The sequence below is a fragment of the Poecilia latipinna genome, unplaced genomic scaffold (assembly GCF_001443285.1).
Source record: "Poecilia latipinna isolate Pla-1442-1.1 unplaced genomic scaffold, P_latipinna-1.0 Scaffold61, whole genome shotgun sequence".
Classification (NCBI taxonomy): Eukaryota; Metazoa; Chordata; class Actinopteri; order Cyprinodontiformes; family Poeciliidae; genus Poecilia; species Poecilia latipinna.
Window position 1 is genome coordinate 1,157,998 of NW_015112677.1, and position 19,849 is coordinate 1,177,846.

General features: G+C 39.6%; 1 protein-coding gene and 1 long non-coding RNA gene across 2 annotated transcripts in view; both read left to right on the forward strand.

Annotated features, from left to right (window-relative positions):
* LOC106963010 (uncharacterized) overlaps window positions 1–9,177 on the forward strand; it is a 180,825-nt gene extending 171,648 nt beyond the window's left edge. Inside the window, exons 3-4 of the long non-coding RNA XR_001428098.1 lie at window positions 6,853–6,997; window positions 7,117–9,177. This is a non-coding gene — a long non-coding RNA (uncharacterized LOC106963010). The remainder of the gene's footprint in view (window positions 1–6,852; window positions 6,998–7,116) is intronic.
* Window positions 9,178–16,819: 7,642 nt separating this feature from the next.
* LOC106963015 (alpha-(1,6)-fucosyltransferase-like) overlaps window positions 16,820–19,849 on the forward strand; it is a 92,999-nt gene continuing 89,969 nt past the window's right edge. Inside the window, exon 1 of the mRNA XM_015057732.1 lies at window positions 16,820–17,044. The gene's annotated coding sequence lies outside the window, so the exon portion shown is untranslated. The remainder of the gene's footprint in view (window positions 17,045–19,849) is intronic.

A 19,849-nucleotide genomic window follows, 5' to 3' on the forward strand; every position in this document is an offset into this window, starting at 1 on the left:
TTAAATGTGAAAAAAAAAAAACCCCCCCCGTTTTTTTGTTCCAAAAAAAAAAATCCCAAGGGGTTTTTTTTTTTTTTTTTTTTTTTTTTTTTTTTTTTAAAGGCAACAAAACTAAAAGAGACTCATTCAAATTAAAAGATTTTTTATTAATTCATCACGCCGCTGATCGAAGACTCTCAGCTCGTTTTTTTTTTTCTTTTTTGTTGTTGTTGTAATTATTTTAGAGCTGCTGACCACGACCTCCCCCCTGGGAAGTTCAGCCAGCAGAATATCAATAAAGTACAAAAAAAAAAACTGAGGCCCATCTCTTCAGTTTTAGGTCGACAGCAGAATGTGTTTGTGTCAGTCTATCTGTGGGAGTTAAATTAAAGCAAAGTAGATGAGAGCCACCCGTGTTCTCTGAAGACTGTGTGGTAAGAGGAGAGGGGAAAAAAAAGAGGAAATTTTTAATATAACTTCAACTAGTGTTGGTGTTTGCTGTGTTGATTTTCTGTGGAAGAGGGGTTTAAAAGAAGCCAGGCCAAACTGATCCACTGGAATGAGCTCTGGGGGATAAGTCGGAGGATTAAGTGAAAATGTGAGAAAGTTTAAAAAAGGAAAGAAGTCAAAAAGGAGGGAAAATGTCTACAGCACAGAGAGAGGGGGATGAGTGAGAAATGAAGATGAAGTGAGGCAGGGAGAACAGACAGAGGACAGAGGATGAATGTTTGGCGATAGTTTAAAAAAAACAACTTCTAATAAAACCAACTGGCTTCTGGCTGCCTTGGAAAATGGAAAAGGGAGGCGCTGAGTGTCGAGTCCAGGGGCCAGTGGAGCAAGACGAGGCCTGCTGAGCGTGAACAACTTGGCCCGGCCTTTTCTTTAGGGGCGAGACATCATTTACAATCGTTAGCTTCTTTAGCGTAGCTAGAAAAAATGAAACTCCACTGTATCTTCAGATCTGTCACTTGCTATAATGTGCCACAATAAAACACGTCTCGTTCTGGCGACACGGCGAGTGGCGCTCTTTGTGTCGTGACTCCTGCTTCGGCTGCGTGACTAATGCAAACAGCACAGAACTTTGCCTGAGAACAAAACGCCGTGGAATGAAATGGTGGAGAAAACGAGCCTGCTTTGGCCGACCAGAAAAACCGGGAAGCTGCTTTGCTCACGGTAAACACAAATCCTTTCTGCTGGGGTTCCAGTAATGACTGAAGATACCTGCTGTGCTCTCCCCGCTTGTTCCTTTTACGCCTCTAGGTTTAGCCTCTGCTTCGCAAGCCTGGCAAAAGACACGAAATGTATTTTTGGTGTGCCTTTAAAATATAACTTTCAGATAGTGAAAAAAAACTGGCCAACTTTTATGCTATTTTGAAATTCATTCTGAGGAAGTGTGGGATTGTCTCCTGTCTCACTATGTTGTTTTTAAACTGTGTCTATGTTTTCATTATTATGGTTATTATTATTGTGGCTGCAAATTAGTCCTTGTTCAAAAATACCACTTCTCAATTAAAATTTTTTTTGTTAACCTTGTGTCCTTTAGAAATTCAGAAACTGTGCTCTGGTGACACAAATGTCTTTGAGTCTGCTCCTGAAAGGCTTTCCAAAAATGTGAAAGAGCTCTCGCAGGATGCAAAGTTGTTTATTTTAACGGCATAAAAACACGCTTCAGGCAACAGGCATTTCCGTGGAGCATAAACAAACTCTGAATATATTTAGCAACTCGGTGCATCGGTTTAGCTTAGCCTTACTGCACTTCTCTGTGACTTGTTATTAAGTACAGGAGGGAAGTTTCTCCTCCTTGGCCGTCCAAATATTTCTTCCACGGTCTTGTCTTCTTGGCAACAGCAGCAGTTCACCGTGATCTGAAAATATCGAGCAGAGCAGAGCTCATCAGGGAAGCTGCCACCTCTGTCGGTGCAGAGCAGACGAGAGTGAAAAGGTGCAACGTTCACAGAGAGCGGTGACATGAGTGAGTGGATTTGCCTGAAATTAAGAACTGGTGCCCGCTGAGATATTGGACTCACCTCCCCATTACACATAAATCCCCGCTGCCCTCATTATGAAGTAAATGAATCTTGTCAGATGCCCAGGCATGGCTGGATTTAGGCTCACACTTCCCATCCATCTTGACAGTGCGGCCTTTGTCCTCATCAGAGAGAAGAGATGCCCTTGTCAAATGTAAGAGGCTCTTCGTTGACGGGTTTACAACGCGGTGACTCGATGTCTTCTCACGGTACGTTGAGTCACCACGTTTTCTTCACCAGGACTTTGTTTGGATAGTTCATTTGTTCTGGACCAATGACAGCCAAGAATTAAGTCCTGCAGTGAAAACCCACACCGAGTGTCTTTCTAAAGTAACTTTCTAGAAGCTTTTTGTCATGTTATAACCAGCTCATATCAATGTATTTTATGTTTTTATTTCATTCAATGTTTTTATTCTTTTCCCCTGAGTCTGGGATTTGCAACTTTCACAAAGGCTCTTAATAATTTTGGACAAAAATAATAATGATCATTTAAAAAATGCTATATTTTTATTATGAAGATATTTTCAAATCAGGTTATGTAGCACCAATTCACAACAATATGAATTGGCACGTTTTAAAAGGTTATTTCAGTTTTTGTTTTGAATTTTCATACCAGAATGAAACCTGATTTTTTTTTTCGCAAAACCATTTTTTGCTATGCGCTGAAACATGAAAACAGAAGAAAAAAAAACTTCCTAAAAAAATTCTCAATTTAGACATTTATTTAAAATTACAGAGCTGCCGACCAAGGAAAAAATAAAGAAAATAAAACCACATTATATCGTCAAAACCTTATCTTTCTTTGTTGTGTTTGCATAGTATATTATCATGTTATTACAAAAATCATTAACATTTTTACAATATAACATTAACAATGCACATTGTATGTGAGCGTCTTCATTGACAACACACATCTTTCCAAGCATTCTATTGAAGTGTGACTGTGTATTGTGTGTCTTCTCTGAACCTCATGAGGGTAATTAAATTTTTGTCATTTGCAACTTTTGAGTTGGACTACCACGTAAAACGTCAGTAAAGTAAAGGATTTGGCTTTAACTTGACTAACCCCTGAAAAATTCAGTGAGTACGGACACTTTTGTGAGGAGCTGTATCTGCCTTTGTAAAGGTGCACCGCCGTGATTTTGCCTGTCATTATTCTGTTCTTGCATCGTCTTTAGCGAAGCTATCAGGAGGAAGAGGAGCCCTCTGTCCCATCCTGCTGGCTAGCAGACTGAAGCCGGCGTGGCCATCACTGCAGTTTTCAGTCGGTTTCTTAACATTAAACGAAGCCCGATAGCAGGGAGGAATGAAAACACGTGGTTACTCCCTCTTCCTGACTGAAACTGATAGGTTTGTTTCTTCCTCGGCGTCGTTACGTTTGGTGCGTTCGGTGATGCCTGAATGAACTGTGTGATAAGCTATGGGGGGGAGGCTGTTTTGGAGAGTGGGTTAATCTTTGTTCTTTGCATACTCTACAGGAAGTTTAGGTGTTTTTTTTTCTGCACTGCTGGATTCTTGTTTACATGTTGGGGGGGAGAGAATGTGGTAACCGCAGGTTTAAAATAATTTTTTTTTTCTGATTTTCAATTCTATAGCACCGAAGGATGTAAAAAAATCATGTCATAATAATTAGGTTTTTCACACTCTGGGGGCAGATTGGTGACTTTAAATGCATCCTGAGGTCAGCTTTCTTAATAGAAAACATTTCTAAGCATATTGTGCAGTCTGTGCTTTTTCAGTGTTTGTAATTAAATGGTGTGTTCCCTGGCAAACACCCCCCAGCAGCTACTGGAACAGTGGACCAACGAGAAACAAAGATTATTATAACATGTTTTACCCTTTATTAATATTAAAATTTAAATATGGTAATTGTGAGTCTCTAAGACATTAGTATGCATGTTCTATTACACTGTTTTATTGAAAGGTTTTAAGTTTAAGTGATGCAACCCCAAATGTTTTGGTGCAGCGATTAAAATGTTAGAATTTAAGTATTCTTCAAATATGCTCCCTTTCACAAAGGACTCCTTCCTAGTTCAGGTAAATGTAAAAAAGGTCAATAATTACTGTGCCGAAATCAGTTTAATTTTCTTTCCGGATTAGACTGTAGATTCCTTTAAAAGATGTGTAGGCCTCTAGTATTTCTTCAGGTGTATAAATACTCTTGCAGCTTTAGCAAAAGCTCAGAAATGTAGCATGAAGAAATCTCCCATGCACAATATGGATCTTGTGTTTTTAAGTACAACCTCAAAGATATGCTTTATTCAAGCTTGAAAAGAAACACGATTGCATGAAGCTTTCAAACGACACACATTTGAATAGCTGCCATTGTTGACATTGTTAGGAAGCAGTATTGTCTGACCAAGGAGTCTGGATAGAGTCTGTTTTCCTATTGAACATCTTTCACAAGAATCCTGGTTCCTGTGAAGTATGGAAAAGAATGGGACTTGATTTAAATATCTTTCTATTGTCAAAAGGATATGGAAAAATCTTTAAGCTGTCTAACTGGGTATCCATACACCCACTTCCTCAGTCTGTGGTTTTAGAAGGTCCCAAAATTAAAGTCTGACCACTGTTGAAATATCTTCCTTGAAGTGTGAACTTTGTTATTCACACTTCAAAAATGAGCCAGATAAATAAAATGTGAGTTTGTAAAGGTGTAAAAATTGTATTTGACCAAAGGGAATAAATCGTGGGCCAATGACATCTTATCGATACATCAGCTCCATTCTTTTCTAAGGACATAATCTTCGAATTTAAGATCAAACTCTATTGAAAACAGTTTGAAACTAGTCAATAAGTTAATTAAATCATGATAAAACTAAAAGCTTGGGTTGATAACTCGGCACATTGTCGTCAAAAGGGTTGTGATTTGAAGGACTCCTGAGTTTTTCTTTGAAATCTATATGATGATCTGATATCTAAAGTTTTACTTGATTTGTTTTTGTGTTCATTTAAACAGCAGGGCTGAGAGCAACGTGCAAAGTAATGAACAACTCTCCCAACTTTCCCCAAAATCTGTTGATGTTACTATAGACTATGAAAGTGTGTGTGTATGTTTTCAATTGCTCCTATGGGTACAATGAATTACTTTTTTTACTTGCTTGATTCTTTTTTGACACAATTTTAGTTTTCATTTCTCAATCATTGTCAATTGCAGACGTAGGGAGTACTGACAAACCTACCCACATGCACGTTGTAAAGATGACAAGGGCTTATTTTTATTTATTTTTTTCTGCAGAGGCAAGCCCGGCTGTTGAGTGCAGTGTCTGAATTGAAAAGAAAACGCCCTCTTACCTGCAGATCTTGACCTTGAGTCTTTGTTTTACTTTCCATTCAAATGACTGGCCTTTTCAAACTGAGTGTAACTACTGATGAGTTTCATGGTTGCACCGATTATGCCCTTCATTATCTGTAAATGCCAGGCACCGCTACAAATGAAAGACTTGGAGCCATTTAAACCTGCTTCTGACAGCAAACACAGGTGCCGCCATCAATCATGAGGTGACACGAGTACAACAATATGGAAGCAGATGTCAGCTTCACAGTACAGGGTCCATAAAATATCCTGTCATAAACACTCGAAGCCCTCATCGCTTTCTAGAATGCCGGTGCGGGTTCCTTGCTCTGCAATCCATAAACTTGTTTGTTCTGTGTTGAGAAGTAAAAGCGCGAAACACACAAAAGAAATAGAAATGCTTTGGAGGATGATTGGGAAAAGATTTCAAAATGTACACCCTAAACCAGTAGACCCCAACCCCAATCCCTAGAGCGCAGTTGTCCTACATGCTTGTGATGTTTCCTCACTCCAGCACAGCTGATTCAAATCATTATGATCCTATTGCCTCCTTTCCATGCCTGCAATTGCTGCAGAAGTCTGTTAATCACCTATTCAGGACGGTGGACACTAAGGACCAGGATTGAGGACCTATGCACCAGATGTTTTTAATAGTTTTTATTTACTCTTTCAGGGTTGGCTGGATGCAATAGGAAAAATCCCTGAAATGTGCGTGCTTGAAAGTTCAGTAGCTTTTATATTTAGCCTTCTCGAAGACACCTAACTGGCATTTGAAATCATGTCTGATTTCAACATTCTTAGTTTCATCCGAAGAAAGGCGCCTCCAGTTCCGGATGTCAATGGTGGCCAGGGACTGTCGACAATGTGCTGTGGCCAAAAAAGTTTAGGTTTGCTTCATCAGATCACAACTCTGTCACCCACGTGGTCTTAGAAAATATTACACATCTCTGGATATTTTTTTCTTGGGAACAAAGCGTTCAGTCTTGCAGTCCTACTCCTCAGTACAGAAATAGAGAACACAGTACATAGTTGTAGAAGACAAGTTAGTCCTTGTTGGAAAACCCATGCTGTACCCCAAGTGTTGCTGAAAACTATGGCTTCAGGTTAAGGATGCATATTACATTTCTTCCTTTTTGTCAACTGTACAGGATGTATGCCATATGTGGAAAAGGTTTTGAGATGATTTATCAATTGTTTTCCTCAGGCCTGCGTATACTTTTGAGAGACACTGTACGTCGTATTGACATATTGCTAGCATGTTAGCAATTGCTGCTTCATCTCCAGACACAAGACACTGTTTATATCTAGTCGCCCCTCAGGAGTAACTCTGTCCTCAAAGCGTGCCTCTTTTCTGTACAACATCTATATTTTTATTTCTCTTGTCAGTCATTATAAAAGAAGTGTCTGAAGGAAAAAGTAAACACTGCAATTGCTCAAGCTCTTGGCAAGTGACCCCTGGTGAGCAGCGTGGCTGGGGGGGAAAAAAAAGGGATTTGTTTACAGCCTGAGTGCAGCTCACTGCTCTCTCCTTCCATTCTCCATGACATTTAGCAGCCAACGGCATCAGGGCGACACCGAGGACTGGAGACCTGGTCATCACAGCAAGTCAAGAATCCTGCTGCTAATCCAGCACACACACCATGGGCTGGGTGTTGAAAAAGGTCAATGCTGTTGATCCCGACGAGTCATTAAGTGTGTAAGTAGGTAGACGAGATGCGAGATGACTGTCTTTTATCTGAGGTTTTAGTTTGCTGTTTCCCCGTTGAGTACCCTTGTTACCTCCGTACCCCAGAAATCCTTTCATCTTTGTTTTAGATGCAGCTGATGCCATCATGAAATTTCTAGCTGATTTGGAAAAGGATGAAAGGAGGTTGAAAATGATGGCGAGGATGCAGGGAAAGTCGTTGTGTCGGGGCTGAGCTCCCTTTGCTGCGAGGGATCATCACACCTGCTTTTGCATCGACAGCCTTGACGGGACCTCCTGTAATCACAATTTTTACCCAAATTTAACCAATGGGAGACTGTCACATTTGTTTTGCGTTGAGTTCAATCACCTGGTGGATTTACATATCCCAGCAGTTAGCCTGGTGGCAAAGGGATGTGGGTGGCGTTAGGCAGAAATATCAACGAGGGAACACAGAGAGCACATAATACTGATTTCATATCGACTAACGCACAAACGGTTTCACACAAATCCTCAACAAAAAGCACCATTAGTGGATTCTGCTGTGGATTATATTTGCCGAGCTGCACAGAGTCATGAGGATAGTGATATTAGTGTAATCTTACACTGCCATCTAGTGTTTGAGATAAAGAAAACCGTGTCTGAGTTTTCTGTCCATTTAAAAGCAATTTAATTTCTGCATTCTGCCTGCATTTGGCAGCTACGCTGTGACAACCACTTTGTTCAAGAATTTATATAAGAAAGGTGAAAAAGTTCAAGGGATAGAGAGAGGTATGAATAGCAACAGCCCCATATTAAACCATCTGACTACATCAATATGAGAAAAATTTAGATTCTTTAAGACAGTATAAGTATTACTATAGATTAATATGGCCTTTAATGTGTTGGAAGCCTATTTTAAAAAAAATAAAACTCAGATCATAACTATGACCTGCAAAGGAAAAATCTTTAGGATACGTGTTTCATTTTGAAAAATCTAAAATCTTTTAAGATCATGATTCATTTTAAATGTTTCAAATATGCTGGTCTGCAGTATGAGATTTGAGGATTTTTGCAGTGAAGTTCCGTTAGAAGGTTTTCAGTGAGTTGTTATCTTACCCACAGAACAAAAGTGCCTTGCTGTTTTCTCTTTTAGAATAGTTTTATGAATGTGTGAAACAGTTTTACATCTGCATCGGTAACGGGTCATTTGGCGAATGAGTCAGCCCTGACAGCACACTCTCCATATGGGGAGGGCTGAACTCCACATATGGCTGATACTCCTGGCTATGAATCAAGTCAGACAGCTTGAATTTGATAGGCGCACAAAGCAGCCAATCACATGCACAGACTGAGATCAGATGTGAAAGAAGGAAGAGAAAGGCAGACACTCGATTCTAGTATAGTGATATAGGTGAGATGCAGAGAGGACAAAAAATGGTCAATTGGGTTTAAATTCAAGAAGGTTTTAAATATTTTACTAAAATCTTAAACTGGACTTATTGTGTTTCCTTTTAGGCAATGTAGGATAGGTCTACATGTTATGCAAAACATATTTATTAATTTTTTTTTTCATGACATCGTTCTCTGGTCAGATTTTTCTTTTGCTCAGTTCTGCCTATTTTGATGTTATTTCAGAATGAGCTGTTTTAAGACTCAGTTTATTGTATGCAAATAAGCTGTAGGCCCCCAACTCAGTGTTTGCACTTGCACTTTATACATGTGAAAACAACTGCACAACCTTGCATCTTTGACTGTAAGTCAGACCTTGAAGCAGAAGAAGAGTAGCTATCAAAATGCACCAAGACGTTTCTGGATGGTATAGTCAACAACACTTGTCTTTTCCAGTAGCCATTGTATAAATTGATACAATTAACTGACCAAACATGCTCATCTTCTAACATTAAAGTGGATGGAAGGTGAGAGACAGTGTCCACTGATTGTGATGTGAATAAAACTGTTACTGTGAGGTTTTTGAAACTGTTCTTTTTCCAGAGCCTAAAAGCATTAAGTTATTGCAAGAAAATTTCTGGCTGGTTTTGTTTAGCGCTTGGACTATTTCTATAGAATCGGTACGGGCCCAAATGGATGTACAAAAACTTGCAAAACGGGAATTTTTCATAGTAGAATCTCTTTGAACAATAGCAAACTGTATTTATTTTATTTTTTTTGTCATGTAAAAAAAGCATAGAAATAAGACTTGTATGAGAACAAGAAATAAAAATTGATTCCCAACTTCTTCTTCTTCTTTTCCTTTCAGCTTTTTCCCTTAAGGAGTCTTCACAGCGAGCCATCTGTCAGCGTGTAAAAATTGATTACCAGCTAATAAACTGTAATTGATTGACAATTTGGGTAAAAAGAAGGTAACGAGCGACAGTAAAAGAAAACCCAGTTGGGAGCTGAGCAAAAAAAGAAACACTGCTTTCATCACTAGTTTCAGCGGATGGTTGACATAAGTTGTTGATTATTTGCACCGGGGACAAAGTTAGAATGTAGTGAATTATCTTTTTTGTGAGAAGCATAAAACAGAAAATATTCTGTCAGAGTACCTAACAGAAAAGTGTGGCAGTGTAAAAAAAATCTATACAATGATGTTGACTTAAATCACTACAGCTTTTTGAACTGCTTAAGTTTCATGGTTACTCGGATCGGAAATGCTATTCAGGTTCAGTTGACTGTGTGTTTCACTCAGGAAGATCTGGCAGTGCACCACATCCTGCATTTCCCATGAAGATAATCAACCAATCTGAGCAAAATAATGGTTTAAAAACTATAAAAAAATTATACTCAAAAACAAATTATATGCTTTTGAGATTATTTTAAAACAGCAAAGACCTGGCCTTAGACTCCAAGACCAACTAATCTGTCGCAATAAATTACAATAAATGAAAAGGTCAAGCGTGTCATTTACTGCCATTTAATTTCATTACAGTTTGAATTTAGCTCGTCTATGAAAGTCTCAGAGGTTTGTGGGAGAACGTCAGTGAGCAAACAGCATCATGAAGATCGATAAACTCACCAGAATGGTCAGGGTTAAAGTTGTGGTGAGATGACGACAGAATTGGAAAATAAAACCGTAAAGTCCACTGACCACACCATCTCCTCTGTGAAACATGATGATTGGGACGCTGTTCTCCAAAAGCCAGGGAGAACCTGGTTAATGGAAAATGGACAGGGCTAAATGCAGGGCAATCTTGGAAGAAAACCTGTTAGGGGACAAAATAATCAACTCTGGGGGAGATGCCAAAAAAGAAAAAGAAAAAACAAACTCCCTCAGAATAAAGCCAGAGCTTCAGTGCAATGGTTTAGATTAAACCCTGGTCATCTTTTTCAGTTTTTCAGTCCTAAATTCAATTAAAAATATGTAGCAAACTTGAAAACCAATGCTGACGCACCACATTATGTTTAATCGATCATGAGTTGTTTTGATTTTTTAAAGGGCTATCTGCTAAAAACTCCTAAAAGACTTGCAACTGTGATTCTAACCTCTAATTGTTGCTTTTGTTTGTCAAATAATGTGGATGAATGGTTCACAGTTCTGTCAAGATCTTCCAGGAAATGCATACATTTCTATTTCACACAACAGGGCTGCACTGCAAGGCAACAGTGCTACTCTGTTGTCTTGCAACATTCTGGCCTATAGTTAGTAGCTGATATGACCTCTGCTAACGCACAGTTCCACCAGGTGTTTGCTAATTGCTGCTGGCTAGTCTGAAGGAGCTGAGTGAGGGAGTAGCAGGTATGGGCTGCTATTTGAGGCAGAACCTCAGAAGCTTGAAAATCGCAGCACCAAGAGGGAGTTGCTGCTCAAAGGCGGTGCTGGGTCCCACCAAGCACTTTGGGCCACTGACCGGTTGCCATTGGACATTAAAAGATTTCTCAAACATGCATGAAAGAATCAAGGCAATACTCTAAATGATGTTGATGAGGGAATAACATTATAGCACAATATAAAGCTCAAAAAAGTCAACTCAACGTAATACTGCCCCTTTAACTTAATTGCTGTCTCTAAATTGTCCTTAGAGGACGTAGTTGTTTATCCTGTGTTGCTCTGTGATGAACTGGAGACTTGTCCTCGGTGCACCTTGCCTCTCACCCAATGATTGCCGCTGACAGTCAGAAGCCACTTGTCTCCTCTCCTCACCTCCTTGCAAAGACGAGCTGGTTTCGAGAATGGATTGATGTTTGAACCTGTCATTTTGCATCACATAACTCTGGGTTCTTATGTTTGTTTTTTTTTTGTTGTTGTTTTCTTTTCAATTCTGCATCTTGTTCTGAACAGAAGGGGGGAAAAAATCTAAATGAAAAGGTCAAGAGGTTCGACCTGCCTCTGCCTTCAGTGTAATCGACATTGAGGGTTATGTCAACTGGCTTCATCTGTAGGCGGTTTGTTTGGATGGTGTGTTTGAGGTTTTTTATTATTATTGTTATTTCTTTTTTTTTTTTTTATGTTTCAGACTGCTAGGTTTGTTTACACAGCCAGTTTGTGGGATGTTCTCTTTTGAACACACAAAGCAGGCGGATGGAATGGAAATTAAGTTGGAACGAGTCAGGTGAGATTTAGGCCATTTTCACACCTGAGGTGTTCAGACCACTTAGAGCAATCTCTGGTTAATTCCCCTACCCTGCCCCCACCATTGCTGTGTGTCATTTGTGTTTCTGTGAATTCAGCGGCTTTGCGCTAAGGTGCAGACAAAAATACTTGGTACAATTCAATTATAACCTTGTTTACAATGAGCGCTCCAGCTTGACTCAGCGCAGTCAGGTTCACTAGTTTATGCTCCAGCTTATTCAGGAGAGCATTTCCAACACCAGTTGGACTTTCACTGGAGGGTCATGTGGGTGTTAAACCCAAACACCTGGCATGGCATCATACCAAGGCAATGACACTAGTGTGTCTTTTACTTGTCACAAGCAGTGACACTTTTCTTTCCCCCAATCAAACACTCTGTCATGTGAGTAGCTCCAGGCTTACTATACCGTACCATTATCCTCTGGACGTGCAACTGAAGAGGACCCAGGAATGGTGCAGAAAGAGTCTTTCTTTTTATCTACAAATACACATGCACACTATATTTTGTTGCTTATTCAACCCATTTTTTTTACTATGTTGTAAATATGCCCATTACAGTCTTTGTTCTATTCTATTCTATTCTATTCTATTCTATTCTATTCTATTCTATTCTATTCTATTCTATTCTATTCTATTCTATTCTATTCTTATTTGGACCAAAGCAGGCTTTGGTTTGGGTTAGAAACTAAGTGTTCATGTTTAGTACAAGTATATATTTCTATGAAATAACATTTGCTTATGTAATAAGCTCTCAAGTGTTGGAAAGTCATCTGCATTTCTATTGTTGTTCTTTAATGAAATGACAACAAAGAGATTTGTGCATCAGGCCTAGATGTCTGTGTAGAAATGTGCAGTTCCTGTTATACCACATGATGGCAGTGTTTTGCCAGCAGTAGTCGTTGAAACAGCTAAGTAAGACGGAAAATATGTGTATAACAAATGTAGGCGAGGGTTGTTGTTGTGATTCAGCTCCTTGCCACAGGAGAGAGAGAGAGAGACAAGAGAGAGAGAGAGAGAGACCTCTCAGAGGCGCACTGCATATTTTTCAAAAATTCATGAAAAAGAGGCAACAAATAAAAAGCCTGTGGGTATTATGAATTTGATTTAGTGGCTTAATTCTCGAGGGAGACAGAAAATGGGGGTAGGAAAACAGCATGCAGTGGTTCATGGAGTGTTGTGGTAAATTACGCATTTAGAGGCAACAAATTGCAACCTGGAAGCTTGTTTACTGTTTCACAGCATCCAGTGCTAAAAGAAGACGTACGCATGTGGTTTGTCTTCCCTTCGCAAACCAACTTGACCCCACCTGGGGTAAATTCATGAGTTTAAAAGGGAAATAGTTATGCCTACAAAACATTAGCGACTGTGCTCACATTCCTCTGTGCTTCGGGAAGGCATCATTTAGCAACATGAAAGGTGTGTGTGTGTGTGTGTGTGTGTGTGTGTGTGTGTGTGAGAGAGAGAGAGAGAATGTCTCTGTTTGAGTATGTTTCAAGTTAATGAATCTCTGCTGTACAAAGCTGACCCACCGCAATAAAAAATGAATGTCATTTAATCTGAATGATTAGAACGAATCACTGAATAAGCAGGTCTTTGCATAGAGCAGGATTTGATGAAGTGTAACCTTTGCGGCAGCAGCCATGTAACTGATGACTGATCCAGAACCCCGTCCGCCCAGGTGTGCTTTTAATAAATGTAAATGGGTAGATTTTGCATCAGCATCAAGTAGAAAAAGGCTAAACTTTTTTTTTATTTATTTATTTTTTTTCCCCGAAAGCTGAGAGTGCAGAGGTGGAAACTGAATCAAGTGAAAGTACAGATAAGCAGATTTCCAGCAGGCGAGCTCATCCTTCAAGTTTGACTTTAAACATGGACCATGTCCAAGAAAAGAATCTGTATTCTTCCTTTTTTTTCACATTTGATCCTTGAATCTTTCCTTCAGGAGGTTTAACAGTTTGTTAGCTGTACAAGTTTCTAATTTACTGTCTTTTACCTGAAATTATCCTTATTTTAACATTAGCATATGTTTCCACTCCATTTTGTTTCATGAAGTGTTTGCTTCATCAGTTGTTAACCAGCTCAATTTTTCTTTTTTCTTTTTTTTAAAGATTTCCATCTGTTCTTGATTCATACCTTTGAGCTGTCATTTTTGCATGTTCACTTGATCACTTTGTCAACATTTCAGCTCCTTTTCTGAGTGTCTCTGTTTCGGTTTTTCATTTGTTTTGATGTTTGCAGCCGTTTTACATGTATTTGCTGCAGTTTTGCATCATGCGCCATCTCCCTGCTGTCCTTTTGTGTTTAAGAGCACTTCCCTCCGCATTTGCACTGGGGTTTGTATCTATTTGTATTCATTTAGCATCTCCCTTTAGTCAGTTCTGTCTTGATTTGCATATTTATTTTGTGTGTAAGAGTTTGCAGTCCATTTGAGTTTGTTCACTATCTCATTTTAATTGCTTTGCACATTTTCTGCTATTTAAATTTTTCTTGTGGTTGTGTGCCTCACTTTGTGCCATTTTGTGGCTCTGTGTAATTGTTTTGCATCTCTTTGGAGTTGCTCCGTGAAGCTATGTGGAAATTTAATAGAGTTGCCAACAAGGAATGCCAATTATTTCTTAAACAGCGTCTAAACCAGAGCTCAGGAGTCAGGAGACGAACTCAATCTAACAGGTTGTTCCTCTGAATTGTGAAGTAAATGTCTGTGCGTTAGTTTATTCAAAGCAGTTTCCGATTTTACATTTGATTTTAGGAAACTTCAGTATTTTCAAACCTTAAATTAAATCAAGTCAATTGTTCAGTTTGGAAAATCATTGTAAACTCACCAACAATCCTCAAATTAGCCATTTAAAACATGTATATATTTATATGTAAATTAATTTTAATGTATTCACCAGTATTCCAAATATGTTTCATTTTATTTTATTTTTTTTTATTAACTTTAGTTATACTATTCAATTTTCTATATGATATAATATTGCTTTGTTTAGTGTGAATTCCTCTCATATTCCAAACTTGGATTTTTCCAATGCATGATCCATTAAAGTGGATTTCAAGTTTGTCTTGGGTTCCTAATCTGCAAACTGTAATCTAAAAAGATGAGGCTGAGACCGAGCACACCTCTTGGGAAGTAATAGGCAATATCGATATAAATGAGGAATGATCACTTTGCATTTACACTGCGTGGCTCCAGAGGAGAAGGGAGCGACTCCAGCTGGCACCGTCTCCTTCACTATGTGAGCCCGAGTGAATTGCAGTACAACAACCTGACGCTGGTGCGTCCATTCCAGCCCACTCACACCAGGATCCGCAGCAGCCAAAATCAAGCCAACCTGCATCAGCCACACGCATGCAGGAAATTAATTTGCTACGCCTTCAAAATAAATCACCCAAGCCTCTGGTGGGAGGTGGAGGCACTTTGAAAACAAGGACGAAGGTGAGTTCTGCGTATGGAGCCCGAGGAAACTGATGGGGGGGGTGGGGGGGGGGAATTTGTGCTTCATTTTTATTTATGTTTGTGTCTTTCCCTGCAAATCTGCATCGGTAAAGTCAGAGAGGGCAGAGACAGAAATTAGCAGGGGTTGTTGGGGGCAGAAGCCAGACGAACTGAGATTTTTGGGGGTCAAAAAGAGAGAATTGCTCTTTTTATTAAATATATGTTTTCCTAAACACCACATTTTCTAAGTTTTCAAAGTACCCATCAATCATTTTTGAAAAATAAAGGCCAGAAAATCTTTCAAGATGTGCACTTAACACATTATGAAATGACTAATAAATATCAATTAAATATAACTAGTAAGTCTAATAATAATTAAGGGTAGAATATTTTAGTAACAATGTTTGATATTTCTGTTTTAAATGATTGTGTAAACATTGTAAAATAGTGGAGGGATGCAACAGGTTTGATCTCACAGCCACAAATTCAAACACCAACCCACACCATCACTAATACCTCTATGAAATTGTTAAAGCTGTTGTGCTTTTAACACCCTTACTTTTTTTTTTTATTTAGTCGTAAGTCAAACATTAAGATGCTAAGCATGTTTGTTATATTTATCACAGTCATTTCACATTATTTATTGAAGCAGGTTTTGGAGGCCAGTTTACTTATTTGGGTTATTCAGGCTGGTATCCATGTCTGCTATGCAACTTGGCTATAAAACTCAGTGGAGTAGGGAAGAGAGTCCATATTTAATTAGATGTCGTGAGAAGAAATATCGGAATATTTATGTTTCTAATTAGAATTTAGTTGCAAATACAGTGTGCATAAAATAAGATTTCCTGTGAAATGAACAGGATCAAAATATGCTGCTATAGGGGAGGCGTGATGTCAACTTATGAAGTGAAATATTTCTTCTAAAGGGGCTGTATCATGTATGTTAATGTCTGTTAAAACATTGCTTTATCAAACACATCTTAAAGAGAGGGTGATGTCATCATGAAATGGCACTATGTGCTTGGAAAGTATGACACCATCCCTCTAACAAAACTATGAAAGTATGAAGATTCTCTATTGTATGAGCATAACTACTGTGTGTGTTGGTTACTTTCTATGCAACCTCTGTTACACTATGTGGTTGTGAAATTGCCTCAAGCTGTTTCTGGATTTATTAATGCAGCCAAGGTGCCTGTGTGTGCATCTTCTACCAACACTTTGTTCCCATTTAGTGGTAAGAGTTTGAATGACATCCAGTTGTGATCTTGCATTATTCATCTGTATTTGAAATACTGTGGTGATGGACCAGACAGAAACTTAGTCAACTTCAAACTCCTGGTCTGCCGCAGAAACGATAAAATTAATGAATCAGGGAAATTAATTCAGTTGCTTTTTCTTTTCTGCATTTAGTGGCTACTTTGCAATAAATTTAGACTGATCCCCAGGCTATACTTCCTTAATTTCAAAGTTTCTGTCTGCACATGATTAAGCATCTGGTTCACCTCAAAAAGTCATCTGATTACAAATGTGAAGTTTGAGAATTAGATCTTGTGTCTGCTGGCTTGTTTCTTTGCCTCAGACTGGGTCTAATTAAAATTGTCCTGTAGTGTAATTTGGATTTGAACCGCACTTGATCTTACTGGATTTGAATTTCAGAATACGATACTATGAAATGATCTTGGATTTGGACAGAATTGTGTTACTTTTTTCTGGAGATAAACTGACGCTCTTTGTAAAGATGTAATAAACTGACTTGATAACTTCACAAAGTAAAGCCCCGGCAAAAATGCCACTCAAAGATGAAATTACAAAGACTTTTATTTTTGAAATTCTCCACCGGATGTTGTGTTTTCCCTCCTCCCCGCTCCGTGTTGACACCGGCCATTCAGTAGATCCCCACCGAGCAGACTGGACTGCCGTATTCAGAGACCCGAGCTCCTCTAGTTCCTGTTTCCGCTGCAGCCTTTCTGCTCAGTTTTCTGGAGCAACAAGACTCGCGTCAGACCCAGCCTCCGGCAGCCTCCCCGCCGTGCCTCCGGTCGGATGCCTCTGGAAGCTGGCGCGTCAGACAAAGGTAGGAAGCGAACTATCGCTTTCATTTTGAACGCAAACGCTGTAGAAGGAGGCAGCGCTTCAGCTTACGTTTCCCGGCCTGTTGACTGCGTCGCGGCTGATGAGATCAGGGTAGCCAAATAGCGGTCACGGCAGAGAGCAATGCCTGTTACCGTTATCTGAGCGCCGCCGCTCGGACGTGCTTGTGCGTCTTCTGTTGGGGATGTGAGGATGCTAGCCGGTGCTCCGTGCCACGCTTTGTTTGTTAGCGAGCAAAGCAAGTGGGACCTGTGTTGTTGTTACCTTGGTTTCAGCTGTGAGACCGTACCTTCAGTGTGGTGGATGAATCAATCATTTATTTGACAGCTTTTCTTTCAGGTACAGTTAGAGCTAGAAGCCACTTAGCTCAAAAATATAAGTATGTTTGTGGCGTCTGCATGAGATAATACCGTAAAAAAAAAAAGAAAGAAAGAAAGAGTGAAACACATGTGACTCACAACCTGGAAAGAAACCCGCCTGACACATTTAGTTGCGCATCCTCTTGTGTCGTCTTGTTTTGTTGTGAATGCAGCTGCCTGTTTGGTCAGCATCATCGCTTGGCTGCTGCGGCCAGGATGAGAAAATGTGCAGGGTAATAATCAGCACAGCCAGGCAGGAGTTTGCTTTCAGTATCTTCAGGTGTGGTTTAATAAGGCCTCTGATACGGTGATTAAACGACACGCTCTGGCATTTACACCAGGATAGTGATAGGGTGACTTCTGTCTCACACAACTTTACGAAGCTGTGTGATTACAGAGGCCGAAGACGTCATGCGGAAACAATGACGTGCTAAACGTGGACGGTGAGAAATGACCTGGTGTAAATGTGCAGCTCTTTGGAAACTGCACGCATACAGTACATTGCATGTAAATATTCGTGACCCGTTCGCTTTTACATGATTTATTGTTACCACCACAAACTGCCCTGCGTTTTTATTGGGTTTTTATGTAATAGATCAAGAAAGTTATATGGTCTTCCCCAGCGTTGCAGCTCCAGAGGATGATTTTTGTTGTTGTTGTTGTTTCAGTCAGTTTGGATGTAGAGAATCTGTGAGCCAATTGTCAAATGTTGCCACAGATTCTCAATTACGTCAAGAAATGGATTTTGACTATGCCATTTTAACACATTACGTCATCTAAACCTATTTTGACTTCATTTTTCTGGTTTTTGTCCTGTTGGACGGTTTCACTTTACCCGATTTATAAGCTTCTTTACAACGTCAGAGGTTGTTAATAACTTTACAACCTCTGACGTAAGTTATTAATGAATTGTCCACCACATGATACTGCCACTACCAAGTTTCACCAAAGACATGGCTTTTTTAGAGTTGACAGCACATATTTTGCTGCCATTTCTGGCTTGTGACTTCATTTTGGCAGCCCATACTTGTGGAGTGCACCACCAATAGTTGTCCTGCCAACAAGACGTAGAAAAATCCCAGTATTATTTATTGTCTCTGCTGTTTATTTTATAAGACTCTTTTCATCTTCCTTGCATGACAGCAAACTGTTTTGACAATAAGTGCCGTAATAATTCCAGACTCCCAATCCATTTACACCAACACTCCTACTTGAATTGCAGCTGCTGATAAGACGGAAGGAAACTCGACACCTATGGACAACTAATTCATCATTAATGTTATCTTATAAAGCCTGCCTTGGTTACTGGCAGAGCAGATTGATTGAGTTAGTTGCCCTAACCCATTCATGAATAAGTAAACAGCCGTATATATTGTAGCGACAGCACTCTGTGCCATAGTTGGAGGCGGTGATGGCGGTGGGGGGGTGAGACGCGAGTCTTGTACTCCGGCCTGCCTCAGATAGATGTCTGCCTAAATTTTAACTCCTCTCAACTGTCAGTGGCCAATTATTTTACGTAAAGCAAAAGTGACTCACTGTTCGGCTACAATTTGCTTTGATCAGGGCTGTCGTGCCATTTTTTTTTTTTTTGCACTGAACTTAGGTATTCATATCTGTCAAGTGCAAATAATTACATTGGAGTAGTTAATTCAAGGCTGTGCAATTTTTGATGATTAAATCAAATAATGGCAAGGGCAGTCAGAATGATTCCTTAATATTTTCAAAAAAGGCTTTGAAGCTTTTTTTTCTTTTTTTTAGCAGAAACCAGCTTTGACTTTTCAAACAAATGACTTCAGCACGCTGGCACCTTTCCTGCCATGTTTACACTGAGTCACATGCATATGTAATGCGTTTTGAGAAGTAGGGTCCATTTCCTCTATTTCATTCTGCCTCTTTCTGCCCTTTATGGCCCCACATCGAAAACCTCACACCACTGTCTGTCTTCATTTTTTGACTAATGACTTCATTAAACACATTAGTGTTGCTCTGCCAAAGCCGTTAGGCGCGCTGCACTGAGCAAAAATTGGCGGTGACTCCTGTGATAATTTAACCTGTACATAAAATGTTGGCATTTGTCACATGGTGAGGAGCCTTTCTGTGTTTGTTTGGCTTTTTTTTTTTGTGTGTGTGTGTGTGTGCAGCAACTCACTGCCAAGTGGAGTTTTATTTAAAATAGCATTTGTTTTTCATTTCAGTTCTGTCTGCAGCAGCAGCCCCGTCACCTGCACAGCTAGCGCCCATGTTTGCATGAAAAGCCATTCTAATTTCAAGCATCACAGTGTTTTGGCTCAGTGTACAGTGTGTGTATAATGCTTGATATTGGCTTCAGTGTGCTGTGTATACATTCTCTTCCCTGCTTTTGTTGTTCCAGATATATCCTGGGTCTCCGTCAGTAGGTTGATGATGGGGATGGGGTTTTGGGAGGGGTG